Raw genomic sequence first — 23,888 nt, forward strand, 5'->3', positions numbered from 1 at the left:
CATGAGCCTCCACCATAGACCACTGCGGCCGGGGATTCTGGGAAATGTAGTCACACAGCTGGCCGTCGGCTGCTTCCCTCACCTGTCCCGATAACGCAGTGACGTGACGCTGGAAGGCTCCGGATAGCGTGTAGACTCGTGTCACCCCCGATATGTGCCGACTACAGTGGACATCACCGACGGTTCAGCAATGCTATCAACAATGCTGCCGCTAATGTCATTGTATATGACCAGTGCGTCAAAGAGAGTGACAAGCCGGACAGCCAATCCGGACGTCTGTTAGCCTGGGAACTGTCATGACGCTCCTCCCACCAGCCAATCGGCCACGCCGCCGCGTTGATTGTCAGTCTCTCCAACCAATAGACGCTGTGTTTACTCGTTCTCTGAGGAGGGAGGGCGGTGGTGTCTGCCAGGGAGTGGGCGGGGCCAGGCAGCTGCTCTCCCACGAGGTCAGCAGTGCGGGCAGAGAAAGCAGGAGCCTGGCTGGCAGCAGCGGCACAACGGGGACTGCCGGGGAGAGAGGAGAGCGGCGGCTGCAGCGCTGGAGGAGGAGGAGGCGGGTGAGGAGCAGCAGGTGCGCACATACCTCCGGTCTTAGTCACTGCTGCCCCCCCTCCATGCCAGCCATGGAGCAGTTCTGCAATCTGGGACATACAGTCCTATAGCTTCCACAGGGATTTATCCTAAGATCCCCTGGATCATCACAGTACATACTGTATAATAATACAAATAATGCAGACTCCAATGATTACAGTATCAGGTGCATGAGTCCTGGCCAAACACTGATATTGTTGCCTTGACATGTTGGAGCTAAAATAAAAGGAATACTGGAATATATATATATATATATATATATATATATATATATATATATATATATAGAGTGTGTGTGTATATTATATATATATATATATATATAGTATGTACAGGGAAGTACATAGTGACTGACAGCTTTAGGCACCCTGCACCGTAAATAAGACCACGCATAGTGGTGTATAAGGACCACTGGTGTGAGGCTGTTTATACCCCCTCCCCTTCCTGTACTGCAGCTTTGCAGGAGGGAAATACAGTCTCGTAGACATATAGCCCTCAACCACATCCTCATGCAGAGATCACTGGCAGATTTGTAAGTTGTTTTTTATTATATTATATTTAAATGTAATATAGTTTCATTTTATCTATGTATTTATTTTTTGCAATGACTGCAGCGGTCAGCAGAATTTTGCATTCTCCAGCTGGCATGGCTTTTTGTAAATCTGAGCAGTCTAGCATCAGCATTGCACAGACGCATGCCAGTGACAACACTGTCTATTACAAAACACTGGGGATCTGCTGTATCATCATTTCTGCCCCCCCCCCCCCCCCCACTCCCCTTCTTACACCGTTACTGCCCACCCAATTCTCCATCCTGCATTGCTGTGAAATAAGAAGCACCTTCCCTTGGTTACGCCACACACCGTATACTTCATCTCTGGTGATTGGTTTGTGTGGTCCCTCTGCAGACCGGTCAATGCCATTGCCGCAGAAGTGAGTTAATGGTCTGATTTCACCACTGGATTTGTCTGAGACTGCTGGAATATGTTGCTGCCGGTGTAACCCAGTTATCTGCAATTTCATTGGCACTTGCCTTCTGCTTAGTGGTATCTGCATTGCAAAGGAAATACACTTGATGGTTGATTTAATTTGTCATTTGAAAATGAAATGCAAAGACTTATCAGTTTAGCCAGAGATCATAATCTGTCAGATTGCTGTATGGCATATCAAGGCTGCAGGCCTCTGCAGTTGTGTATATTAAAATACAATTCTATTTCTATCCGATACAACAAGCAAACCTAAGGGCACAGGTTTATGGGTTTTATATTTAATGCATTTGGGAGAGTTTAGTACTTTTTTGTATTTGCTTTCGTTGATGGCTGCATGTGATTCATACTTCCTGTTCTACATAAGTACTTAGCCAGCCAATCTAGGGGATATGGGTATTTTTCATATTGCATAAGTAACCGCAGTTGGCTTAACATTGCATATTATTTTCAAAGCTTTATGTAATCTCCATAACCCAATTTATTTGCAATTTCTCTTGTGTGAAACTGTATTTTTTTACATATATATATATATATATATATATATATATATATATATATATATATATGTTACTGTTTATTCTTGGAACATGAACTCTCTAGCAAGAGTTATCTTGTCATTGTTTTCCAACACATGCTTCTGTTTCCGATCCATAAGGCAGACGGTCTTTGTACATAGCAAATTGTATAATATAAGCACTGTTGTGGTGGTGGCTGTATTCCAGCATATACAGTATTAGAGTGAGCTATTGCATATAACTTCTAACGTGGGTGTGACTGCCGGGTGATGTTGTCATGGCTTATTATATATGGAATTGCATCTGTGCTGAATGAACGATAGAGATTGGACATGGAAGTTAAGGTGCCCATACATCTGCGATGGATCGCCGGGATGCGATCGGAAATTTCCGATTGCCCACCATCGATGTTCTGCGATCCGTCGTCGGATCGCAGACATTTGACATGTTAAATGTCCCCGATTTGACGATTGTGATTTTTTGATCGCGATCGTCAAATCGCCGAAATCCAACATGTTGGATTTCTGCGATGCCGGGTTGCAGCATCGCGGCAATCCATCGCAGATGTATGGGGCCCATTACTTTCTGGGCTTTAGCAACCCACATGAAAAAAAGTCCAATTTCTAATGATTATATAGATTTCAAACTTTTTAATTGAATATCTGCATTTAAGAAATAATTTATTCAGAGATCATATTGTTTTAATTAGATTTGACCTCGTAATTTACAGTTATCTATATCTGCTACCATCCATTTTCAAGGTGCATGTCAGATGGCCTTAACTTTAATCAAGAAGTGTAATAACTTTGGGTAACAAACATATATAGGGCTAAAAGTGAATACATGGGGGAAAAAATGTAGGCATTTGCCTTTTAAATGACGTACGCAATCGTTTTAAAAGGCAAAATCAGGTTTGCCTTTTGTAAGTGACTGTCACTTTAAACATCGGAGAGGCTAGTGGGATCTCGCTGACGCCTGCAAGTCGCAGCCTATTCCTTTTCTCCCATGATCTGTAGTGGGTCTGTGAACTTGCCCTCCACCGTTATCATGGCGGCAGTCTAAAGGCCTTTACACATGTACGATTTCTTAATCGATATTGCCGTTTTCGACGGATTAAACTGACAAATCGTTTAAAAAGTGCCTTGTGTACGCATGATAATGAGGAGTAATGTTTTTGGGACAGCTTCCTGGTAAAGCTCCACAAACATTGTCCTGAAAAGTAATATGACGTTGTATAGGCCTAGTCATGGCAATTTAGGCGGCCCTGATTCAGCCCCGCTCGCTGCCGGCGTCAGCTCGCAGGTCTGAAGGGTGTTTGTGTTTTTTTTTTTGTTTGTTTTTTTTATGAACGGCCTTCTGGCCGCTCGCTAAGCTGTGGGTGACCCACCAACAGCTTTAGCGAGCGGCCAGGTGATGGTCGCTATGGTCCCGGCCATCGCGACCATTGGGCTTGCGACGAGACCCTTGTGGTAGGGTCTCGTCTGGCGAATGCCCCAGTGAGCTTCCGGCTCTAATAGAGCCGGAAGCTCACTACTCACATTACTCGTGATGTCAGTAGGGCCGCCCCCAAAAGGCAGGCGTTCCTTCGGGAGCGCCTCCGTTTGGCAAGCTACCCCCCGACCCGCCTACAAAACAGGGCGAGCTGTCGATCAACAGCCGCCTCATTTGTAGCAAGCCCCCGAGCGAGTGAATTTCTCACTCATTCCAGGGGTCGCGCACGATCAGTGCGCACGCCGCGCAGTGCACTGCCCGGCCATCGACCCGCTTGCTGTTGATTTTGAGAATGTCGACATCCGTGTAGACAGTGATGAAATGCTAACATGTTAGAATGTTGACATATCGTCCCTGGTGCCCAGCGGTTACTGTTCTGATCCTCCAGAGTACGGGTGAGTGTTTCTCCCCTAACTCTAGTTCCTTCCTCTAACCATAACTCTCTTCCTCTCCCCCCCTATTTGTCATTTGAAGTGCTATGTTTTGCTGATAGAGGAAAATAATTTTTATTTGTGACCTAGTACTTCTTATTAGGGCTCTTTAAACTACCAGTGTTCACTGAATGAAAACAATATTATGGCTTCCATTCATTTGCATATAAATGAAAATATGTATTTGATTAAATTATCACTTAATATCTCCAATATCAGGATTATTACAATGGAATGGAAATAAGGCAATTTTACAGCCATAAATAATTATCTCTCCATGATATGTTTAAATTAAAATGTACAAAAGTAAAGTTGCTTCCATTACCGAAAAAGTTAATATTTTTTTTTTATTTATTCAGATTTTGAGATATTACCTCAAAATTCAGTTTTTTATTAAAGTTTGTAAATACATGTCCATTTTTTTTTAAAGGAGATGGTCCTAACATATTTTTTTTTTCCAGGCTGTAATTTGAGGTAACAGAATCACACTAGGTTGCTCCTGTGATCAGGAAGTGGATGTAAAGACTAAAGCTGGCCACACACTAGACCAACTTACATCCAACCAGCCAACTTGTTAATTGGTTGGAATGAAAATCTGGTAACGTATGGGAGTAACTGATGATCAGCAATTTGCTCCTAAATGCCAGAAAATAGATGAAAATGGTCGTCAGACAAGTTTGTTAAATGTTTGATCTAAACAATTTGTTCAAACAACAGTTTTTGTACATTTTCCGGCGTTTGGGAACAAATTGCTGTTTGTCATTTGCTTTCATACCTTACCAGATTTTCATTCCAACCAATCAACAAGTTGGCTGTTTGGATGTAAGTTGGTCTAGTGTGTGGCCAGCTTAAGGCCCTCATTCAGAGTCGATCACTAAATACAGGCGGTCGCTCTGAATGAGGGCGGCCGCTTGTGGTGTGAAGTGCGGCCTCCTGGTCGCTATCTAAGCTGTGGGTTACAACCCTCAGCTCTAGCGAGCGACCAAGTTGATGGTTGCGATGGTCAAGACCATCGCGACCATCGGGCTTGCGACGAGACCCTAAGGTTGGGTCTCGGCAAGCGCAAGCCCCAGGGAGCTTCCTGCTCTGATCGAGCAGGAAGCTCCCCCACTGACATCATTGCTAATGTCAGTGGGGCCGCCCCCAAACGGCAAGCGTTCCGTCGGGAACGCCTCCGTTTGGCCCGCCACCCCCCTGCCCGCCTCCCAAACGGGGCAAGCTGTCAATCACCATCGACAGCTCGCCCCCTTTGGTGCGAGACCCGTAGCAACGGAGCGCCCATCGCTAGCCGGGTCTCGCGCATGCGCACGTCGGATCCGGCTCCGATGTGCACATGCCCAGTGGGCAAATAACCCGGTTGCGAGCGCTCAGCGCTTGTGTCCGGGTCTGAATGAGGCCCTAAGTGCCACCATTTTATACAGCCGACCTCCGTTATTAGTTACACAGGCTGCAATGAACATTGGCCTGGTTCAGATAGGGACGGTGTTAGAAAGCTGCAAGGAAGTGGCTGTGCAAGTCCAACTAAAATGCAAATCCAGAAGGTGGTGTCTGTAGGAAATAGACCCCTCCTTCCTGCATCTGATTTCCAAGCGCAGCGTCCGTAGACGCTGTTTCGGATCACCACCGCGACCAAGCTTACTTAGCCTGACCGTCGTAACCCCTCTGCCAGGTCCAGGAAGTCTGCATCTGATGACGCAGACCCTGGGCTTGGCACGTCTACAAAATGAAAGCGATACGGTCCCAGTTGCCGCTCCCACTCTGCCCCCACACCTCCCAAACGCCACAGCAGTTCAATCATGCAGCGGTTAAAGGGGGACTGTGAACGATCACGCGGAAACTGTTCTGCACATGAGGGTTCCCGCTATACCATGGGCAGAAAGGTTCTGTGCGTTCTCCTGAAAAGGGGTTGTGGCAGACTGGGGAGGAGGGGGGTGTCCTTGTGACACGCCCCCAATTCATCATACTTGGGGGCGTGCCCAGCACTTACAGAGGTGTTGGGCTTCCCCCACTCATGGTGAAAAGATCTGTTCACCCGGTGGAGATCGGTCACCACAATATTTCACACCTGCGGGATACCGAGGCCCACGGCTGAGGAAGGCACAGTGAGGCTGTTTTAGCAGGGCACTGCTATAAGGGCAGGGTTCGTTTTGCCCCTTTAACATTGGGCAGGGTGCGCTGCCCCACTAAAACAGCCTAGCGGGAACTACACTTGCAGAACGGTTCCTGCGTAGACCCCCAAACATCGGATATATACGTAATATGAGTGATTTTTGTAATAGTCCTGAAAAAGAGTGTTGGATATTTATTCTCAATAAATGTTAACATATTTCTGGTGAGTATATAGCAGAGGTTCTCAAACTCGGTCCTCAGGAACCCACACAGGTCACCCAGCAGGTGCACAGGTGTATTCATTATTCACTGACACATTTTAAAAGATCCACAGGTGGAGATAATTTTCACTTGTGATTCTGTGAGTAGACATGGAAAACATGCACTGTTTGGGGTCCTGAGGACCGAGTTTGAGAACCTGTGGTATATAGCATACAATTATAAGTCTACCTACATATTTCAATTTGATAATAGTTCAGAAGTTAAGCTGGCCATACACGGTGCGATATGGGTGGTCCCCACACACAGTGCAATCGGGTGGCCGATCGCCCGATTTGCCGGCTCCCCCACCTGCATTGCAGTGCATGGGATTGCACATCGCATCCCCAGATCAACTGAACCTTCAGTAAGATCTGGGGGTGCGATGTAAGACCCCACGGGTGTGCGCACTATCATATATCATGCCCATACGCGGTACAATATAGCAGCCAAATCTTACCAATCCGTCGGATTGGCTGCTTTATCGCACCGTGTATGAGCGCCTTTAGTCTCACTTTTGTATTCTGTTCAACAGGAACCAAATGTGATCAATATTTGTATCAATACTAGTTTAAACTTAAACCCTTATGCAAATATTATTTGGTCCAGTAATGAATAGCTGTAATAGCTAAACTGTAATCAGATTTTTTTGTCCTTATCATTTCCAGATCTAAAGGCCGGTACATACTAGACTTTGTGGTATCGGCAAGGGCATACACACTTGCCGATGCCGGGAGCGATAGCGACATGGCTCCCACTAATGGGATGCTTTTGGCATCTCGATGGTCGGAATGCCGATGTTTACCTTACTTGCGCCGGAATCCTGACACTGGTCAGAATCTGGCAGCGGGCTGCCGATGGTAAGTAGTGGGGTTGGGGGGGGGGGGGGGGGTTAGGGTTAGGCACTAGAGGGGGAGGGTTAGGTTTAGGCATTAGGGCTAGGCACTAAGGGGGGAGGGTTAGGTTTAGACATTAGGGCTAGGCACTAAGGGGGGAGGGTTAGGTTTAGACGTTAGGGCTAGGCACTAAGGGGGGAGGGTTAGGTTTAGGGTGCAGGTAGAGGGATATTAGGTTCAGGCACTAGGGGGGGGTTAGGGTCAGGCACCAAAGAGGGAGGGTTAGGGCAGAGGGAGGGTTAGGGCAGAGGGAGGGTTAGGGTAGGGGGAGAGGGAGGGTTAGGGTAGGAGAGGGGGAGAGGGAGGGAGGGTTAGGGTAGGGGGAGGATTAGGGGAGGGAGGGGTAGGGAGAGGGAGGGTTAGGGTATGGAGAGGGGGAGGATTAGGGGAGGGAGGGTTAGGGTAGGGAGAGGGGGAGAGTTAGGGGTGAGGGTTAGAGTAGGGAGAGGGGGAGGATTAGGGGGGGGAGGGTTAGAGTAGGGAGAGGGGGAGGATTAGGGGAGGGAGGGTTAGGGTAGGGAGAGGGGGAGGGCTAGGGTAGGGAGAGGGAGGGTTAGGGTAGGGGGAGAGGGTGAGAGGGAGGGGTAGGGAGAGGGAGGGTTAGGGTAGGGAGAGGGGCAGAGGGAGTGTTAGGGGAGGGAGATGGGGAGAGGGAGGGGAGGGGGAGAGGAAGGGTTAGGGTAGAGAGAGGGAGGGTTAGGGTAGGGAGAGGGGGGATTGTTAGAGTAGGGTGAAGGTTAGGGTAGAGAGAGGGAGGGTTAAGGTAGGGGGAGAGGGTGAGAGGGAGGGCTAGGGTAGGGAGAGGGAGGGTTAGGGTAGGGAGAGGGGCAGATGGAGTGTTAGGGGAGGGAGATGGGGAGAGGGAGGGTTAGGGTAGGTAGAGGGGGAGAGGGAGGGTTAGGGTAGGGAGAGGGGGGAGGGTTCGAGTAGGGTGAAGGGGAGGGTTAGGGGAGGGGGAGGATTAGGGGAGAGTGAGGGTTAGGGGAGGGAGAGGGGGAGGATTAGGGGAGGGGGAGGGAGAGGGAGGGTTAGGGGAGGGTTAGGGGAGGGAGAGGGGCAGAGGGAGTGTTAGGTTAGGGAGAGGGTTAGGGGAGAGGGAGGGTTAGGGGAGGGGGAGGGTTAGCATACCGACCAACAGTTGTTGGTATGTTAACCCTGTCGGGATTCTAACCGCCGGGACTTTGTCCGTCTGCATTTCATACCCAACTCCCCACTAACGATATCACGTGTCATGTGGGAGCGCGCTTCGTCGGCGACTTAGTGGGTATACACTAGAAGATGTGCCCTATATGTCGCTCCTATCTGCCGGATCGGACGACATAGCGTCTAGTGCAGGGCTGGGGGACCTGTTCTCTGCTAAGGGCCATTTTGATATATATATATATATATAACATTATTTATGGGCCTGGTTCAGGCCATGCCCCCTACGCGTGATGTCACACGAGGGCGGGGCCACAATCATCGTGATTACAGCAATGCCTGGAGCATCCTGAGGATGTTCCCGGGGAGCTGTAAGGACAGCAGTGTGACCGTCTGAAGCATCCTAAGGGCGCTCCAAGCGGCACTGCTGCATAGATCCTGGCTGCAGGGTGCCATTCTAGGCACCCTGCTATCCAAATGACGCTAGCAGAAAAAAGATCCGCGGGCCAGACTAAATGATTCCGAGGGCGTTATAATGCCCCCGGGCAGGAGGTTCCCCATCCCTGGTCTAGTGTGTACCCAGCTTTAGTTGTGCTATATGTTGATACGTTCCAAATCATGTAGTTTTGTAAAACATATAAGTAGTTCTATTAGTATGTATCAAACATATTGTAATGAGTACATTTCTACTTCAGAGTCCATAGGGTATCCACAGGATACCTTGGGGTATAGGCGATGGCGGCAGACATCCAGGCACCACAGAGTTAAATTTTCAGTCTCCCAGGATGCACTGGGGTCCCTCTCCTATACCCCGCCCCCGAGCCTCTGGCACTCAGTTTTCGTTGGTGCCTGGCCGGACCAGTCGCACCGTACAGAGGGGGGGGGTCTTTTCAAGGCCCCTGAAGATTTCTTCGCAGCTGTGGCTGCACAACTAGAGTGCTCCAGCATGGGACAGTCAGTATTGACGTCCATGCTGTCACTCCTACACCCCGCTGGTACCAGAACGCCGGTACCGATCCGGGGATGCTGGTTGGTAGCTAGGGTCACAGCTAGCGGTGACCCTGGCTACCTGGACTGTGTCCGGATGCACGGGGGACAAGGTAAGCGGCGGGTCCCGCGGTGGGCACCCGCCGGTAACGCAGTCCTTTTTGGTCCCCAGGCAGGGGGCTCCCTGGGGACCGGCTGCGCGTGGGGCCAGGTACTGATCCTGCGCCTTCCACTAGACCACCAGGGACAGCGGGCCGCAGCATGTGCGGTACAGCGCGGTGTCCCAGGGGTTAATAGCAGGCCAGGGGAGAACGCCTTCCCTGTCTCACAGCCGGCGTCTCCCCCGCTGCACAGTGCCCATTCCACAGCGGGCTGTATCAGCGCTCCTTCCTCGGGCCTGCCTCCTCTCTGCTCCTCGGTGGCCGTTTTCTCACTACATGTGCTGGGAATGACAAACGCTGCTGGAAGCTATTACAGGTGCCATTGCGGTCCGGGTGCCCCGCATACCTCTCCAATTAAGGTCAGTGTATGCAGCACTGTTTCCTACCAGGCTCTGGTCTGTGTAGTTGATCGCAGTGCTTGTAATGCAGGATGTTATCTGTGCATTGTATGTGACTTAAATGCTAGCGCTGTTTGCCTGTACTTTTATTTCTGACTGTCAGCCTTTTTCCTATCCCTGTTCTTCTGCTACAGCCCTTGCGGTGCGGTGTTGCAGGGTGTTTATTACCTCACAATAAACGTGGTTTTTCTGTGTGGGAGGTCACATACGCTCCGTTCACACTCCTCATGTCTGAAAGTGAACGAGGATATCCTCTTCCAGCTATAATGTACTGATATCATGTGCAGTTAGCGGAGGGATATGTAGACGCTGAGGGTTTATGGAGAGCATGTTGTATTATATATCACGCCCCATTTCTGTCACTGTGCCTGCACAAAAAGGGGACCGCCCTCGGCTGGCTAAGATGCTTACAACCCTTGTGGGCAACGCCCCCTGCGTTTCCCCATAGGGGTTATCGCAGCGAGTGGTGGTCTCATCACATGCAGGGGTCCCTGGACAGTTGATGGTACCCCAGTGTATCCTGTTTTTTGCCCCCCCAGGTCTCGCAGGAGCCTGTGTGGGTGAATTTATTGTCCAAATGGTATAGCACCTGATGGACGTTTTACAGGGGGAGTCACCATTTCGGCCTTCTAAACGGCCTTTCGGGTCTCAGACGGCTAAGGACATGACGTCTGATGACTGTGACATTATTGACTTTTTCAGACACGAGCCCCTTAGTGCAAAGGAGGCGTAGTCTGGGTCTAAAGTCTATATACCTGGCCTTATACGGGCAGTCCGTGCGGCTTTGGTTATTACATATCCCCCGTGGCTAAATCCAAATATGCCTTCTTTAAGGATAAGGGTGTTGCCACTGTAATTCCTCTATCTGGTCAGGTGGATCATTTAGAGGAGGCGTGGAAAATCCGGGTAAGCGGTTCCAGCCTCAAAAACGTTTGACCTTTTGCATACCCCTTTGCGGATAATTTATTTTTCCGAATGGGAGTTACCTTTACGGGTAGATTCTCATGTTACACGCCTAGTGAGGAGTGCTACGTTGCCCATGCCCTCCAGGTCCTCCTTGAAGGAGGTTACACATTGCAAGGTGCAAATATATCTAAAATCCAAATTATTCCCTTGCTGGAGGGGCTTCCAGACCAGCTATGGCCGTGTGCTGGGGGGCCAGAGCCATGGAGCGCTGGGTAGGTAACTGGATCTCTGCACACTGACTCTCCAGCAGAGCAGGTGGATAGTGGCAAATTCTCAGAGACTTAGCCACGTTCATAATGAGACAGTCTTACATATAGCCTTCTCCTTTCCAGAATCTCCTCGGCAGCAGTAGCGGCTCGGCAGCAGTAGCTGCTCGCTGCTCCCTGTGGTTGCGCTCTTGGAAAGCGGACGCAGATTCCATTTGGAATGCTTTGCCTTTTACGGGATAGGTCCTGTTTGGCCCTCATCTGGACACAATTGTGACCCCGCAGGCAGCAGCTACGTCTGCGTATCTGCCATCGGCTACAGTCCTATCGGGGTCTGGGGCTTCGTCTTTTCGGCCCTGTGAAGCCAGGGTAAGTCTAAAATATAGCTTTCCAAGACAGTCAGTAGCCAGGAAATCTGCTCAACCATAAGAACAGGCTTGGAGTACAAGACGTCCTACTCCCAAGTTGGACTATAAGCCTTCAGCCTCACGGGACGGGCCTCCTCTCGGGGGACCCCAGAGTTGGAGGCCGGCTTCTCCAGTTCGCCCAGTGCTGGTGTCTGACCTCCACGGCCACTGGGGTAAGAGAAGTATTTTCTTGAAGGTGTGTCCTCTCCTCCCGGTAAACGCCTCCCAGACTGTTTTTTGTTACAGGTCTTCTGTCAATTCAAGACAAGGCCCTGTAATTTTTTAGTGTGTTACACTCTATGCTCCAGGCAGGAGTTATAGTACCTATTCCGTTGCCCCAAAGGGGAACGAGGTATTACTCCATCCTCTTTCTGGTACAGAAACCCAATGGGTCTTACCTGAACATCCTCAACCTCGAATCCTTCAACAAATTCTTAAGGGTTCCTCGGTTCAGGAGGGGGACCCTGCATTCCATCATTCAATGGAGCCTGGGAATTTTGTGGTGTCGTTGGATATATTCAGGGTGACTACCTGAATGTCCCTATTTTCTTAGAACACCAGTGTTTTTCCTCAGGTTTGCAGTGGTCGATAAGCATTTCCAGTTTTACCAGGGTCATGGCAGTTATGGCAGCCCACCTGCGGATGCAGGAGGTCCGCTTGTTACATAATCCGGCCGACCTCCTGGTGCGACCAGAGTCTCCAGAGATACTTCAGTGCCATCTGCAATGGACAATATCTGTGTTGCTACGTTAGGGCTGACTGATACACTGGAAATGGTCCTCTCTGATTCTTCACAGAGGATGCTCCATATCCCAACATTTGAGGATCTTTGTGATTGAGGAAAAGATCTCTGCATTACAGGCAAAGGTACGCAGTTGCCTGCAGAGTCACCGAGTGTCTATTCACTCGGCAATGTGGTTCCTGGGTTCCAGGGTGTCGCTGTTTGACATGGTGGAGAGTACCCAGTGTCACTCTGAACCTCCTAGAAAAATTGATCCTCTCCGGATGGGATGGGTTGCCCCATAGGATAAAGTCAATAGTGCTTTCCCCGGAGGTTTGTCTCTCTCTGGCCTGGTGGCTGCGGAAAGCTCACCTAAACAAGGGGCACCCCCTTTGGGTTTGCGGACAGGGTCTTTCTGACGACGGACGCCAGTATCCGTGGCTGGGAAGCAGTGACGGGTCCACACTTGTTCCAGGGCAGGTGGACACCAGTAGTTTTTGCTATTCCCATAAACATCTGAGAACTCAGAGCAGTATTCAAGGTTCTCCAGCATACAGGACAGGTCCTCCACGGAAATACCGTGCAGGTACAGTCTGACAACGCCATCACGATGGCTTATGTAAACCACCTAGGAGGTTCCCGAAGTCGGGCGACACTAACAGTGGTGTCCCGAATTCTGGCTTGGGTGGAAGGCTATATCTCTGCCGTCATCGGCAGTGTTCATTCAGGAATCTTCAGATGGAAAGCAGGCTTTCCCAGCCATCAGGACGTGCATTCAGGGAAATGTCCTCTTCATCAGGAGGTGTTCAATCTTCTGGTGAACAAGTGGAGCCTTTCAGAGATGAGACTCTTATGGTAGATGTATGTTGGTCCAGTGGACCTTCCAAGTTGTGTACCTCATCCCTCCGTAATCCCTTCTTCCTCCAATAATAGCAAGAAGGAGGTGCGGTCCTGCTGATAGCACGTGCGTGGGCCAGACGGCACTATTACTCAGATCTTTGGAGTGTTTCAGTTAACACTCCGAAGCTGTTACCTCTACGACCGGACCTGTTGTCTCTGGATCCTGGCCGATACCCAGACCTGGGTTGTCTGTCCTTGACGACTGCCCTCTTAAGGTCTAGGAGTTTTTCCAGCTCTATAGTTAACAGGGCCTATGTCCATGCTACGAGCTCGGAAGATTTTATCTGCAAGAATTTACCATCAGGTATGGCATACTTTCTTTCAGTTGTGTCGCCATACAGGCTATGCTCTTCGGGTATTCCGGATATCCAGAGTATTGGCTTTCCTACAAGTGGGCTTAGATAACGGTCTTCGCCTTGCTTACCTGAGGGTGCAGGTTTCTGCCCTGTTGGTTTCATCGTAGGATTGCTACTCTTCCTGATGTCCGCACCTTTGTGCAGGGTGTACATTATATTCAGCATCCCTTTGTTCCACCTGTGGCTCCTTGGGATTTGGCTGTGGTCTTTAGGGCTCTCTGGGGACCGCCATTTGATCCACTGGGCTCAGTGGATTTCAAATGGCTTACGGCTAGGAATGTATTCCTTCTGGACATTGCTTTGGCCGGTAGGATCTCAGAATGGGGGGCTGTGTCATGTAGACCTCCCTTTTTCTCATCTTTCCTAGGAACTGGGCAGTGCTTTGCACTAGGGATGTGCAGGCTCGGATAGGTTCGAGTTTGCACGTGGAGTTCGGATTTTTCCCTCCAAAAAAACGGAACTCAGAACGAGGCAAAACGTCATCTTACATGGACGAACATCATCATTCCTGGACAAAAGACCAGGAATGATGATGTTCGTCCATGTAAGATGACGTTTTGCCTCGTTCTGAGTTCCGTTTTTTTGGAGGGAAAAATCCGAACTCCACGTGCAAACTCGAACCTATCCGAGCCTGCACATCCCTACTTTGCACTTGCCCTGGTTTTTTACCTACGGTGGTGTCTAGTTTCCACATCAATGAGGAAATTATAGTACCTGCCTTTACTTCCCCAGTCCTTTCTGCTGGTGAGGCCTCTTTGGATGTGGTATGGGCTCTAAGAATTTAAGTGGACCGTACCAATCCGTTTAGGAAATCAGACATTCGGTTTTGTCCTTTCTGGTTTCCATAAAAAGGGTTGGCCTGCCACTGCGCTAACTTTGGCAGGATGGATTCACAGGTCTTCCTGTTCCATCCTCTATTAAAGCTCTTCCACTAGGTCTGTGGGTCCTTCGTGGGCAGCTCGACGTGGCGGTTCAGCGGTGATTGGCAGCCACGTGGTCATCTGTCCATATTTTTGTAAGGTATTATGTTTTTGATACCTTCGCCTCTCAGGATGCTTCCTTTCGGCGGCGGATTCTCCTTACAGCACAGGAGCGTCCCCACCCTTAAAGGATACTGCTTTGGGACATCCCCAAGGTATCCTGTGGATACCCTATGGACCCTGAAGTAGAAAATAGGAGATATGGTAAGAACTTACCCTTGTTATCTCTATTTCTACGAAGTCCATAGGGTTCCACAGGACTCCCGCCCTGTCGCACCTGTACTGCAGATGGGCTTTGATCTGGTCACTGGTTTCTCGGTCTCCTTCTGGTGAGAATGTGATTCTTGTGTGTTCCAGACTGTCTTCTCTCTCTTTTTTGCTCCTGCTCCGGCCTATGGCTTGTTACGAAACTGAGTGGCCTGAGGCTCGGGGGCGGGGTATAGGAGAGGGACCCCAGTGCATCCTGGGAGGCTGAAAATGTAACTCTGTGGTGCCTGGATGTCTGCCGCCATCGCCTATACCCCAAGGTATCCTGTGGAACCCTATGGACTTCGTAGAAATAGAGATAACAAGGGTAAGTTCTTACCATATCTCCTATTTTTATCACGCTCATTACTCTCTTGGTGATTCCGTTACCACAGTGACACAAAAAATGTGCCCAGGTTACACAAATTGTCATACTTTTACCAGATTTATGTGTAGATGTTTCCCCTGGATGATAAAATTGTGAAAATCTAAGGGGCAATTCAATTGTTTTTGTATCACGGTATCAATGTTATTGATGTTAGAATTGATGTTTCTATTTTGTGCCACACAATGCAAGCAGCTAATAATCGATTGTTGTTGCTAATTGGCATGTAATTGATTCAGCTGCGTTTGCATTAGCGAATAATAAGAATAAGTATATTTCATGGGGATGGCTTATTCTATGCGTTTTTTGTTTTTTTTTTTTAATTTTTTGTGGGCATCAACACAACACAAGCGGCCGCAACCATCAGAAGAAAATTAACATACAGCGACTGACAACGATTGACTCCATCGCTAGCTGCTATCACTCGCTAGCTAGAGGAGGTGTATTTTTCATGTATGGGCGTCACTTTGGTTGCGACAGACCGGCCGTGTGATTGCTTCCTTTTTCAGTTTCTTGGTCATTAGGCGTACGACCGAGCGGTCGCTTACGACCGACTCTGAATGAGGTCCTGTGTCTCTCTCTGTGTCTGTCTCTGGGCCTGATTCAGACCCGGTCGCGAGCGCTGAGCGCTCGCAACCGGGTCGATAATTGGCCACTGGGCATGCACACGACAGAGCCGGCTCCGTTGTGCGCATGTGCGAGACCCGGCTAGCGACTGTCGCTCCGGGTCTCGCACCAAAGGGGGTGAGCTGTTGATGGTGATTGACAGCTCACCCTGTTTGGTAGGCGTGGCCGGGGGGTGGCTTCACAAACTGAGGCATTCCCAAGCGAACGCCTACCGTTTGTGGGCCGGCCCCACTGACATCACCAGTGATGTCAGTGGGAGAGCTTCCGGCTCTATTAGATCCAGAAGCTCTCTGGGGCTTGCGGCCACGAGACCCTACCACAAGGTCTTGACCATCGCGACCATCATCCTGGCCGCTCGCTATAGGTGTGGGTGGTCACCCACAGCTATGCGAGCGGCCAGGAGGCCGCACAAAAAAAACTCCCAGAGCGTCCGTCTCTGAATCAGGGCCTCTGTCTCTGTCCCTGTGTCTCTCTTCCTATTCTGTATGTATTGAGTAGGTGCATATTATTACTTAACCTGTTCTGTATCCTGATGCAATTCCCAATATCTTTTATGTTTTGTCATTGAATTCGTAATCCCCCCCTTTTATTTGTTTACTTTTAAATGTCCTTTCTGCTTTGCTGGCACTGCATACAATAGTGAGGATGTTGTAGAGGGAAAGTATACAGAATGTTTGTGTTAAATGTGTAGGGATTAAGCAGTCGCTACTCCTTGAATGGAATGCAATGTAGGTACTTTAGATAATCCGTTGTGGAGCTGCGTAGTATATAAATGATGGACAGTCTGAATGAACAGCATATAGGGTCTCCCTGTTTTCTGTGATTCTTACAGACGTGCTCGGGGTTCTCAGACCGCACTTTCTCATAGGCAAGACGGGAAAACATTAAAACGCAACCACTTAAGTGACCATAACTATTTAATAAGCCTTTGCTTTATTAATGACTTGGCCTGTGTCTACTCGCGGGGGAATATGGATGTTTTGTAATCTATTCTGACTGCCCGGTGGACGCAGCTTTCCGAATAGACATTGTGATGGACAGTGTGAGCTAAAATGCAAGTCTCCCTCATCTGAGAGAGAAAGATCTACGTATATTGGGGTAGGTATCTTGAAGTGGGTGGTTAATCTTCATTCATCTCCCCATAGCAGCGTCACCCCAAGCTTTAGTGTAGATCCATTGCAAATTGGATCTAATAGTATCTGGTGCAGCAAGTACTGTTCAAACCATTCTGCCTAGATCTATTAGAAATGTTTTGCCTGGGCAATCTGATCTAGGGGGGGCAATTGAGTTGTTTTCACTGCAGCTGTGAGTAACGGGCGCCCTATGAATCGATTACGTCAGGGCATGAATGCCGCATATCAAATGAATCCGTGCTGTCTCCTGATGCGCCTTGGTCACATTGATTTATATGCGACTAAGGACCGTATTCAATTTGGAGTGAAAAGCTGAGATCTGCGAAAAAGTTTTGCCAGGCGGAAAAATATCACCGTATTCAATTTCAAAGACTTTCCGCCTAGGAGGAGTCAATTCAATGTAATAGGCGAAAAAGTTTCGCCTATGAATAGCAGACGGAAAAAAGTGCAGAATTGGGGTTTTGGGGTACATTGCGGGAACACCCGTGAAGCTTTAAGACAGTTCCCCAAAGGAAAACTGCATCTAAAAAAATCTTAAAAAAGACTTAAGAACACCCCAAAAAATGACTTTCATTTTGGGGGTGAAAAAAAAAATGAAAATTGGGGGACAAAGTTAAAAACTAGCGAAATAGACCCAAGTATGGCCCAGGTGTTTTGGATTGCAGGTGCTTGTGGAAGGTGGATTTTTCAAGATTTTTTTTTTAAACCCCACTTTAGGAACTTTTAAATATGCTACCCCCCATTTTCAAGTACCCCAGATTTGCTGGGACTAGTTCTTTTCTTCAAAAACCACTGCTAAATGCTATTCTTCACCACTTCTGCAAAAACGCTACATAGCACCTATAGAGACCATTTAAAGTGGCCAAATACCTTCAGCTGGGCTATTTGGGGGTACCCATAGTGAGCCCCCATGTCAGTGCATCTTTTGTGCGTTGTCAGGCTGAATTCCACAAATCTGACAGCACTTGTCGCCTGTTTCAACTTCGCTGGGTGGCGTTTTCGCCTCCTTTCAAATTGAATACGGGGATAAGCAGGGATCCGGGTAATACTTTTTCGCCTACATCGCGTGTTTTGCAGCCGAAAAAGTATCACGGGTGCGAAACATGGCCAAGTCTGACATTAACCCTATCACTCAGTGCTCACGGCTAGCGGCAGGATCAGCCTGTGAGTACAGCCTAAAGTCTGGTCTCTGTATGAGAGTCGAAAAATCGTCTCAGTCTTGCCCTGACTTCTACAAAAAAAACTCTCGTTTCTTAAAGAGAACCTGGTTCCTTTGTACCTCAAAAGGAATTCTTCCCACCAGGAGAGTTACATAAAATTGGTCAGACTTTTGGAGGAATTTATTTATTTTTAATTTTTGTAAATTTTGTTGGTGTAGAGTTCACAGTGCTGCAGTCCCACATAACAATTATGCAGCGTGACGTGAGCTGGCGCTGAAATGTTATGGAACGAGGCCTCCTGACTTTGTGAAAAAGCAGAAACTGTTTACAGAGCTGACAAGAAAGAAAAATTTAAATATTTGCAAGAATATTTTTAGCAGAACCCAAACAGTCTGATTTGGCAGTCTCCTGTTCAGTCCCAGGATACACTTCTGAGTTTATGGCTGATGAGGGGTGGATTATGCTTTCACATGTAGTTCCACAGCAGATGGACAACTGCAAGTTGCATATCTCTGGTTTTCAAGGAAAATGGGTTGTTCCTTATTGGTAATACACTTTTTTTTTTTTTTTTTTTTACGCAGCCTGAAATAAAAACAGCTAGACTTGTATCAGAGTGGTAAACACATTGTACTCTTCAAGGACAAGACTGTTAAGCTGGGTGCACATTAGACGATGTGTACCCAGCACGATCTCGTGGGCGACGGGACACGGTGGGGGGGGGACGGGGGTTGCGGCATCCATTGTCCTGCTAATATGCGCAGTAGACTCTGAGCACAGACTGCTGCGCTTAGTGCGATGCCGGTTGCCGGGGAGAGAGGAGGGGGCCCCGGACGGAGACTGCACACGGGGGCCCCTCTTTTAATATGTCCCTGAGTGGGAGTCAATATAGGTGAATTATAATCCATGCTCTCAGGTTTGCTGGTATAAACAACACCATTACGGAGTGTCTTACAGCAGCAGGTACAATGTCTATTGGTAGACTTAATATTTGATAACTTCTATTTTAATAACTTCGCCTCTAAATAAGGTATAATGGTGTGTGTGTGTGTGTGTATGCATATATATTTTGGTAGATGACTGGCACGCCATATAAACTACCTTTGAACCTGGGTGCCCTCCCGGGAATCATTCATACTCCAATAGTACAATACTTCCAACATAGAGCGGCAGCACTCCACGGATTTGAGAAAAGTTCAGACAGACACTAACAAGATTATAGTGACGTCAGCTCATTGTAGGGCCACCACGTGTAGTGATTACTTCAGACGCCCTTCTTGGCAAACTATCCATAAGTTCCTGGACAACAGCAGGAGATACGTTTTGACATTAAGTACAGCGACCAACTGAAGTTCGAGTCGGCCTAGAACGCACCCGTCTCTCCAATTCCTCCCAGAGGTTCTCAACAGGGTTAAGATCTGGACTCTGAGCTGACCAGTCCATCCGGTTTACCGCATTTTCTGTATACCAGTCCAGCGTCGCCCTGGAACCATGACAGGTGTCATTGTCATCCTGATAAAAACATTTGTTGTAGATCTGCAAGTGCATGGGCCTCCCTACCAAGTGTTCTTGTCTAAACCCGCCACATTAGTGGCCATTTAGTTTTCGTGTGCAATGGTATGAATATCGCTTGTGCGGGGGTGTCCAATCACTTTTGTCTACAGTGTGTGTAGATCTCTATATTAGGTGCTACAATTTGCTTCTGCACAAGGTTACAATATAGACACAATAGTATAGGACAATTCGTGTTCACCTACATTTTAAAATAAATTTAATAAAATATCAAAAAAAAAAATTCTTGTATGCTTAAGGGGGATGCTGGGAGAGTTGTTTTCTACCATTTTCAACATACCATATTAAAAGTTTTATTTCAAACTTTATTTTCAAAAAGATTGCCCCCACAAGGAGTCCCTCTCTCGTAGGTCCTTGTTTGTATATAACAAATTACTCCGGGGCGCAGCGCCAACACAATAGAATTACTACTTTCGCCTAAGATCAGGCTTATACACTGATATTATTGGATATTCTATTTGGTAAATCTTTGGATTGACATTGATGTAGTGCGGCACCACTTTTATTTCTTGTAGCTGCAGGTACAATAACGACTAAAATAATAGGAAAACATTAACTTGAGGTTCGTTTTGAATGGAGATCTTGGAATATACTTACAATCCTGAGGCTCTGTGTAAACCCTGTGAGTCCCCTGCTATGTATGTATAATTGAATGCACTACTTGCAGTTGTAAAACGTGTGTATGTGTATATATATTTTTAAGTAACTTAACCCAGTCTCAAAAAATAGATTCCAGTTCATTGTACAGCCGCACAGCTTGGATGACGTATGGACACTTCATACACGTCTGTAAAGCAATAAATTACTAAAATAAGATGGGAATTAAATTTCATAGCTGTCTACATGTGTTTTACTGTCTCATACTCTAAGCTGTACAGGCAGAGGGTCATGAAACCAATATGGAACCCATATTATGTTTTTGTGGCCTTTGATGGTATATGTATTCTTGTACATCCCTTTCTCAGTAGTGGTGTGTGTGTGTGTGTGTGTGTGTGTGTGTGTATGTATATATATCTCATACATTGTATATATAATAGTTCGGAAGAAGAAGTCGGCACACCAGTATCAGATTCCAAACACCAAATTTTTTTTTTACTAAAGTGAAGCCCTGTATCCACTTGCAGATATAAATGAGCGATAAGTATAGCGTTCAATCGCTCATTAATCGGGCAGTTTAATGTCGGAAACGACCAGTGATGCGCTCTCCCGCTGGTCGTTTCCTACATCAATCATTGCCTGAATGTGCCGGTCAATCTGCCGATAACGACAGATTGACCATGTTCAGGGATGAGGGAGGGTGCCTGCGCTGAGCGACATATCGTTCAGTGTAGGCACTACAGGGGATGAGGAACGACTGTACAATTACGATGTTGTAATCGCACTATCGTTCCACCATCAAGTGGATACGCGGCATTAGAGTTTTTAGAAATGGAGATGTTGCCCATAACAACCAATCAGATTCTACTTAACGTTTAACTAGCACCTTCTAGTACAGTGATTCCCAACCTCGGTCCTCAAGGCACACTAACAGTCCTGGTTTTAGTGATATCCAGGCTTAAGCACAGATGGTTAAATCAAAATAACTGAGGTACGAATTAAGTCACCTGTGCCCAGTTATGGCTAGCCTTAAAACCTGGACTGTTAGTGTGCCTTGAGGACTGTGGTTGGGAACCCCTGTTCTAGAAGATAATAGCTAGAATCTGATTGGTTGCTATGGGTAACATCTCCACTTCTAAAAACTCACTTTAGTAAATATACCTCTTGGAGTTTGGACCCTGGAGTGCCACTTTCTTATTGTGAGCTGCCTTAGAACCACATCCTGGCACCTGCTTCTCTACGTGTTTTGGATTACCCATCTCCTGCCTATAATTATATATATCTATTATCCTTAGAGGGAAATGCACTAATCTGCCTGTATAGGCACACTTCCCTTTTTAATGTTGCTATTTTATCTGTGTGTAATGTGAATGAAGTGTACACGTAATTTTCCTACCTTTTCATTAAAGTGTGCATGAGTTTAATAGTAAAACTTCTCTTTCCTGCAGGGACAATTGTTGCTTCCTGTGACTTTTTTTATTTTCAGGTTTGATCATTCTCTCGCTATAGTTTGGGGCACATTGGCAGACATAGGGGTAGATGTACTAAGCCTTGGAGGGAGATACAGGGGGTCTATGTCATTTTTCAAACACTGTGGGGCAGATGTATGAAGCTCTGGAAAGTAATAAAGTGCAGAGTGATAAATGACAGGCCACTCAGCTCCTAACTGTCATGTTACAGGTTGTGTTAGAAAAATGACAGTTAGGAGCTGATTGGCTGGTCGTTTATCACTCAGCAATTTTTCACTTACCAGAGCTTAGTACATCTTCCCCACAGCCTGTAAAGTGACCGTTAGGAGCTGATTAGTTGGTACTTTATCTCTCTCCAAAGCATAGTATATCTTAGTGTTGCTCGTAGCCGGCACACAACATAAAGTGTATGTGCCACAAAGGTCAGTTATTAGTGTTGAGTTGTTTCTGTACTTTGATTTTGTTGCTATACAGCCAACCATGATTTGTATTTTCTGTTATAGGGAATGATGGAGTGGAGTCGGTATTTATTTTGTTATTTGATTAACCCCTTCTTTATCAAACAAACTACCCCCCTATCCTCTTCTTCACAGAAAGCTTTATTGAAGTTATATAAAGTTACATCTAACTTAATCTAGTAACTAACTTAAGTGAGCAGGGAAAGTGGACTCGTGTAGCGAGAATACATTTGTTGTGCACTTTCTAGACTCTGTAGCTTAATTTGGTGATAACGGGGCTGTGTACTGTGTTAGTGGGTATGTGTATATGGGGGTTAGGTGGTGTCGGGAGGAACCCAGTAGTTTATACAGCACCGTTGATGTTTGCCACTCTTGTTTTAAGAGCAGAAGTGAAGAGCTGATAACAGATCTTCTTTCTACAGGACGGATGTTTTGTATGTCTTATGTGAGGGTCAATCTTATTATGTGAAAAGGGTGCGATGTGCCGTAGCAATGACGTTAAAACGCCGGCAACGGACTGGCACCTCGCACTCTTCGCGACCTGCTCGGATTCCGAATTTGCTAGGGCACTATGGGGATGTGAGCAAAATTCAGCGAATCCGGGCTGCTGACTCACGCTGCTAATGGGATTGGCCATAGAGGAGGATATTCTGTTTATGTATAGTAAGTGTGTGTGTGTGTTTAATAATAATAATTTACTGTATGGTGGCCTCCACCCAAATGCAGCTTATAATAACAAGAGCAAACTGGTCTTTGCTCTCACCTCTTACCTGCCCTTGCCGTCATACATTCGGGCACAGTAGTATGAGAGCGCAGTAAGCACGGGTGATATTCAAGGTTCTGTGTCCTGATGGCATAATGAGGTCATGGCTACATAAGAGAGGGATCCACAGATCAGTAAATCATTTGCATATTGGTTTCGCTACTTTCTTACACCCTATCATAGGAACATGGAGTAGAGGATGGTAGTCTGTAGATACCTATTCTACACTGGCCAATACTCCTTTTACACCAGAGCAAAAATCCGGGTCAACCTGGGTCGGGTCTTGGTGGAAACGCCTCCATGCAAAATAACCCGGGTCAGTTGACCTGGCAATCGTGCCCGGGAATCCAGAAGGGATTGACACAGGTCCCGGGGTAATGAGGCAGTGGAAACCATCGTGACCTGGGTAATGCCAAAAGACTGTGATTGGAGCTTCTGGGGCACTGGCCGAGGATGTCATCGTTCAGTGCCCCCGCAGAGAGACTGCATATGCAAGCAATGACAGCAGCAGACTAAGCACAGAAAGCCCTCACCAGCCATCTCTGCAATTCAACCCTGGTCACGAGAAGGGTTGAACGCGTGTTCAACCCTTTTCGTGATGCGGTGTGAATGGGTAACCCAGGTCGGTGCGACTCTGCTCCCGTTCTCTGCATAGAAAAAGACGGTGCTTGGAGATCATCTCCAACTCCGGCTCTCCACGTGATGACATCTGTCTGTAAGGGGTCTCAGCTGGGTCGCACCCGGAATGAGCGTGTGAACATAATCTTGGGTGTGACCCGACAGTCAAATGGAAGAGCGGTATTGATGGTGTTAGAAGCCCGGTCCGAACCGGAACGGACCCGTGTTCCAAATCCCAGGTCAGACCCAGGACTTTTGTGTACAAGGGGTATTATTATGAACATTTGTGGGGTACCCCAGTGTGTTTTCTCCCAAAACACGTCTGTCACAATTGAATGCGACAAACTGCTAAACAAGA

General features: G+C 47.5%; 2 protein-coding genes across 8 annotated transcripts in view; one reads left to right on the forward strand and one right to left on the reverse strand.

The window, feature by feature from the left end:
• The window catches only part of NPHP4 (nephrocystin 4), a 376,954-nt gene extending 376,825 nt beyond the window's left edge, over positions 1 to 129 (reverse strand). The window contains exon 1 of the mRNA XM_088447716.1: positions 83 to 129. The gene's annotated coding sequence lies outside the window, so the exon portion shown is untranslated. The remainder of the gene's footprint in view (positions 1 to 82) is intronic.
• A 298-nt stretch (positions 130 to 427) lies between these two features.
• Positions 428 to 23,888, forward strand: part of KCNAB2 (potassium voltage-gated channel subfamily A regulatory beta subunit 2) — a 244,950-nt gene continuing 221,489 nt past the window's right edge. For 4 of the 7 annotated variants that reach the window (XM_088447733.1, XM_088447738.1, XM_088447737.1 and 1 more), the window contains exon 1: positions 428 to 574. The gene's annotated coding sequence lies outside the window, so the exon portion shown is untranslated. Of the gene's footprint in view, positions 575 to 1,040; positions 1,127 to 1,457; positions 1,528 to 23,888 lie in introns of those variants that run through there. The other 3 variants (XM_088447735.1, XM_088447734.1, XM_088447736.1) reach the window with 3 other exon arrangements.

This window comes from Taudactylus pleione, unplaced genomic scaffold (genome assembly GCF_031769625.1).
Source record: "Taudactylus pleione unplaced genomic scaffold, aTauple2 ptg000437l, whole genome shotgun sequence".
In the NCBI taxonomy this organism is placed as follows: Eukaryota; Metazoa; Chordata; class Amphibia; order Anura; family Myobatrachidae; genus Taudactylus; species Taudactylus pleione.